A 6042-nucleotide genomic window follows, 5' to 3' on the forward strand; every position below is an offset into this window, starting at 1 on the left:
TTTTAATTATTAATTCAACATTAAAATTGTACCATGGCATCATGCATATAGTTGAAACCAGAGAACATATTAAGTGTGTTGTTCATGTTTAATCCACATATTGCATCCATATTTTTTTATTTGCGATTGTATATGTGTTTCTATGTGTTTATGGAGTGAAAATAATTGTTTGTAGATTGTGGTTGTGCTGATTGCAATGAGTGTTTCTGCGAAGAGTGTACCAACTCGTCCTCTCACCAAGGCAAGTGACACACACCAAAAGTCCCAGTTTTTAACTCTTGCACTGTAGTGTTTTTATAGTAGACATGTCTAGGGTTTATGCTTTGCTTGCTATTAAATCCTAGTAGTTTAGCTACACCACTTCTAGACTCCCTTAGCCGCCATTAAATTTAGTTGTTACCTGCTATGCCATGGAAAAGGTTTTGATAGAGGTTAAGGAAAAACAACTAAGTTTAATGAATTACCTGGGTGAATGGTGGAGTTATGGAGAGGGTGGTCTGTATCGGGGGCAAGACCACGGTGCTAGTGCACATTTGCGGAAAGTCACCCAGGCTTAAAGAGATTGTAGACAAATCTTGCTCATTAGCTTTTCGTACAACCACATGCTACTATGGCTCTGGCTTGACAAAGTATGTTGTATGAACCCGGATCCTAGGGGCCAGGTGGTGGTAGAGGGATACTGTAGGTGGGGGCGTGGCCCTTAGGGAATGGTTCGGGCGATTACACACAGAAGGTCTCGGCCACGGTCTACACCTGTCCTTAAGCAAAATGTGCAACGAGGTAGAAGGATTGACCCGGCCATGTGGGTAAAGGTGTACAACCTCTCGAGAGTGTAAAATCTAAGTACTTAGCCGTGTCCCCGGTTATGGACAACTTGAGCGAACTGACAAGTCCTTGTTCGAAGATCTCCTCATCCCAATTTCTTAAATAAAATTTGAATGGGTGAACAAGGGTAGGAAGGTACATTGGGGCTTTACCAATGCTACTGTTAATTGGTACATTGGGGATTTACCAATGTTACTGTAAATTAGATTGGAAGAAAATGTTTTGATAAATGATAGGGAAAAATTGGCTTTATGCAAAATGAACCTGAGCTCTACCAGCCAGATGTGCACGTAGGTATAGGATGCCTTTTGAGTCCACAAAAGTGTCCTTGCCAATACAATTCAAATGTATTGACCATTCGTGGCTACAACGTATCATGTTGCAGGTTTTTCAGACGATGAGTAAGGAAACGTTAGGGGTTACGAGTCTATCCTCAACATGCTCGCCTGTGGCACATGAAGACGAAGGACTCCATGTTGTCTATGTTTATTCGTTGTGAAACTCTGATGATATGCTAGCCTTGTGCTATGCAAATTTGTAATCCTTTATGTAAATTCTGGATCATACGATGTAATAAAGACCTTTGTTTCTTGGTATTACATCTTGTACTGTGTGTGCTAGCGATTGATCCAGGGACTAGCACAGATATGCACAGAGATCGGCACCCTACCGGGTGAGGTCGCTATAGATGGTATCAGAGCATTGTGTTGACCATAGGTTCGTGACCCTAGGTTTGGATTAGAACATAGGAAGACCCTAGGATGAAATATCTATCTAATCCTACTTCTATTAAAAAGACAGTTGATTTGTGAACTTCTAGTATTCTCATCTACTCCATCTTCAAAAATGTTTTCCTCTTACCTTAGATGGCCTACCTATTGAAACCATTAAGAAAAGACACATGATGACCTTGTGCCTGAACTGAGGGACTGATGCTTCATGTGACATTTTTCAATTCTGCAAGAAGTGTTTCATGAAGACCAATGAAGAACTTGAAGAAAGACTTCGATGCAGACTACACAATGCACGAAGATACGCCGAAGGAGTAGAAGAGAAGCTTGAAGCATCCAAAATAGAAATAGACTGTACCACCATTAGTTCTCCTTTATCGAACTAACGATAATGTAACAAAGTATTGATCTTACCAAATTGTGGTATGACCAACTAGGTTGTTTGTGCTTGATTAGTTGCTTGATGCTTGTTAGATGTTTGTTGTTTGATGAATTGCATGATTTGCATGTTTGGGTAGGAATCTTCTGTAGAATCTTTCTATCTATTCTCATCTATACCCAACCCAGCAAAGGCTTTCCCGGCAAATCGCCATGAAGACAATCTTAACAAAACCTTTGATGATTCCTATCAAGATGAAGAAGCGTAGAATGTGAGATACGCAAAACCCTAGTTAAGGATCGATAGAAATGTTTTCAAAACAATTCAATAATGGGGATTGAAACATTGATTCAATTTCCCATGGAAGTTTTTGTCAAACTTGTGAGGTTGACCAAGTGTTAGAATACGAGATTCAATAAATCAAATACGGAGTAATGATCTGGGTGCAGGATGGATTGATCACCATTCCTACTACTCTTATTATTCGCTTTCGTAATGTTGACTTTGCGAATCTAGAGAGACATACCTACAAGTGAGACGTCGTTGATAAACCTGAACCTTAGGATGGATAAATATTATACCTTTATAGTAGGCAAGTGCTGCCAAGCGTAGGACTACGTGTGAGATTGAAGATCTAACCACTAGATGAAGAGTGGTGGAAGGTTGTTGTCGAAGACACCAAGAAGAAAAGGATGAAGGTTCTCATGAAGTTTTCATATCTTGGTCTCCTGATCTACCCAAAGAATGACACATCAGTATCAAAAGTATTTCAACACCAACCATTTAGATTAGAAGCCCAACCATGAAGGAAACCTACTCGACTCACACTGGGGAGATATGTTGTTCCTATATGTGAATAAACATTCGTCTATTGGATATTAACTGAGAAGCCGTGAGCCATAGATGTTTCAAAAATGACCTGAGGTCAAGTCATATCCTCGGATGTACCATGTCATATCCAAGATGAACTTAGCCTAAACCCAAGACCTAAGACTACCTACAAAATTTTCTTTTAAGGGTGGTAGCCACCTCGACAAATGCCAAACCTATTTTCCTTCTAGCCTCTTCAAATCTCGGGGACGAGATTTCTTTTAAGGGTGGTAGTTTGTCACATCCCAAAATTTTCTAAATTTTGGAATGTAAAATAAAAATAAAATTTAAGCTTGATTGGTCGTCTTGATTTAAAATTTACAATGAAATAGATCTTTTGGTGTTACCTAAAACTATTTTTTCCAAAAATGGAGTTTTCAGAAACATGCATTGCATCCATAAGCATCATGGCATCTTTGCATTCCTTAGGAAAAAGTTGAGCCAAATTTAATTTTTTTTTAATGTTTTAAAAGTGGTACCAAAATAATCTTCATTGAATAAGAAATCCGTTGATATTTTATTTACATTTTTTCGACTTGATTTGACTTACTTTTAGTCAAATTCGATTTTTAAATGATTTCCAAATACTAAATCGGAAAACGAATTAGAAGAAAAAAAAAATAAAAAGAGAGCGCGGCACCAGCCAAAAAAAAACGAGCAGCCCAGCCTGGCTGCACACGCACGCCCACGATTTTGAGAGGAGATGGCAGCGCAAACGACCAGGTCCGAGTCCGCGTTTCCTTCCTCTCTTTTTCTTGAAGCGTGGGTCCCATCGCCACATAATCGTCGTCTTCAAGTTCCAGCCAAATAGACAACAAACGCACGAGCACTTACTTTTCAGTTTCTGGCGTTCCTTCTTTCTTTGATTTCTGGAGATTTAAGCCACCATTTGACGCACCGTTTCTTGCTACTTAAGCCCCAGATTCTCCTCTCTATTTCCCCCAAACGGCACATCCCGAGAGCCCCCAGGCTGCTCGAATTTTGCCTCGCAATGTCCGCAGTACCGTCGCGGTAAATCGTCGATTGCGGTGAGCACGGTCCATCTCTTGACCTCTCGTTTCTTCCAAACATCCTATTTCTTCCGTGCGCATCTCTCAGACTTTGTTTCGTGAATTTTGATGCACCACAGCAACGGCGCCATCTTCATCTGTGAGTACGTCCGCGGGACAGTTTTCCGGCGAGCGATTTCGAGCGAACCAGTGCACTTCAACGACCGTCACCAATTTCGCCTCGTGATTTCGAGTGGATTCATTTGCTTCATCATCGGCAGGAATCGTAGGAGGCTCGACGTCGACCACAGCGACTATTTCCAGTAACCTCCGTCTAGTACGTGAGTCTGCCCACGTTTATTCTTTCCTTCTTTGTTCATTCTCCTTGCAACCACACGATTCAGATTGTAAGGCTGAAAATAGATCAATTACTCAAGGGGTACCAGCCAACCAGATTCTGCCACTTGTCACAGCAGTTTATATTTTCGGATATTAGGACAGCACATACCTCAATCTTTAGAAAATCATATCTTTAGTTCCGTTTACCGAAATTTAGCAAACAAGATGTCCCTGAACTCAGAAAAATGTGTAGAATACGTTAGTGTCATAATATTGCACTTTTGCGACATATTTTTACACAGTTTTTGCAGAAACTCAAATAGAGTATTTTGGCTATACAAATAGTTCTACAAATTATTTTTAAGTAATTACTTTTGCTATTAGTAGATAATTTAACCCTCTGTACAGTAACATTATCACAAGAAAAACGTGGCCCTGCTTATTTTATTCGTAGTATTTGTTTAGTGATATATACCTTTTCTAGTGATAGAAAATGTTTTCAATAGTTTAAACAACATTAAAATTGTACCATGGCATCATGCATATAGTTGAAACCAGAGAACATATTAATTGTGTTGTTCATGTTTAATCCACATATTGCATCCATATTTTTTTATCTGTGATTGTATATGTGTTGCTATGTGTTTATGGAGTGAAAATAATTGTTTGTAGATTGTGGTTGTGCTGATTGCAACGAGTGTTTCTGCGAAGAGTGTACAAACTCGTCCTCTCACCAAGGCAAGTGACACACACCAAAAGTTCCAGTTTTAATTCTTGCACCGTAGTGTTTTTATAGTAGACATGTCTAGGGTTTATGCTTTATGCCTGCTAATAAATCCTAGTAGTTTAGCTACACCACTCCTAGACTCCCTTAGTCGCCATTAAATTTAGTTGTTACCTGCTATGCCATGGAAAAGGTTTTGATAGAGGTTAAGGAAAAACAACTAAGTTTAATGAATTACCTGGGTGAATGGTGGAGTTATGGAGAGGGTGGCTGTATCGTGGGGCAAGACCACGGTGCTAGTGCACACTTGCGGAAAGTTACCCAGGCTTAAAGAGATTGTAGACAAACCTTGCTCATTAGCTTCACGTACAACCACATGCTACTATGGCTCCGGCTTGACAAAGTATGTTGTATGAACCCGGATCCTAGGGGCCGGGTGGTGGTAGAGGGATACTCGTAGGTGGAACGGGGCCCTTAGGGAATGGTTCGGGTGATTACACACGAAGGTCTCGGCCACGGTCCGCACCTCGTCCTTTGAGCAAAATGTGCATCAAGGTAGAAGGATTGACCTGGCCATGTGGGTAAAGGTGTACAACCTCTCGAGAGTGTAAAATCTAAGTACTTAGCCGTGTCCCTGGTTATGGACAACTTGAGCGAACCGACAAGTCCTTGTTCGAAGATCTCCTCATCCCAATTTCTTAAATAAAATTTGATGGGTGAACAAGGGTAGGAAGGTACATTGGGGCTTTACCAATGTTACTGTTAATTGGTACATTGGGGATTTACCAATGTTACTATTAATTAGATTGAAATAAAATGTTTTGATAAATGATAGGGAAAAATTGGCTTTATGCAAAAAGAACCTGAGCTCTACCTGCCAGATGTGCACGTAGGTATAGGATGCCTTTTGAGTCCACAAAAGTGTCCTTGCCAATACAATTCAAATGTATTGACCATTCGTGGCAACGTATCATGTTGCGGTGTTTTCAGACGATGAGTAAGGAAACGGTAGGGGTTACGAGTCTATCCTCAACATGCTCGCCTGTGGCACATGAAGACGAAGGACTCCATGCTGTCTATGTTTATTCGTTGTGAAACTCTGATGATATGCTAGCCTTGTGCTATGCAATTTGTAATCTTTTATGTAAATGTTGGATCATACGATGTAATAAAGACCTTTGTGTC

The 6042-nt window shown here is 40.3% G+C and overlaps 1 long non-coding RNA gene across 1 annotated transcript; it reads left to right on the forward strand.

Moving 5' to 3' along the window:
• The first annotated feature begins 3769 nt into the window (after positions 1–3769).
• LOC124699131 lies at positions 3770–4862 on the forward strand. Its single transcript, XR_007001283.1, has 3 exons — positions 3770–3833; positions 3935–4131; positions 4806–4862. It is a non-coding gene; the product is annotated as an uncharacterized LOC124699131 (long non-coding RNA).
• The last annotated feature ends 1180 nt before the right edge of the window (positions 4863–6042 follow it).

Source organism: Lolium rigidum, chromosome 3 (assembly GCF_022539505.1).
Source record: "Lolium rigidum isolate FL_2022 chromosome 3, APGP_CSIRO_Lrig_0.1, whole genome shotgun sequence".
Classification (NCBI taxonomy): domain Eukaryota; kingdom Viridiplantae; phylum Streptophyta; class Magnoliopsida; order Poales; family Poaceae; genus Lolium; species Lolium rigidum.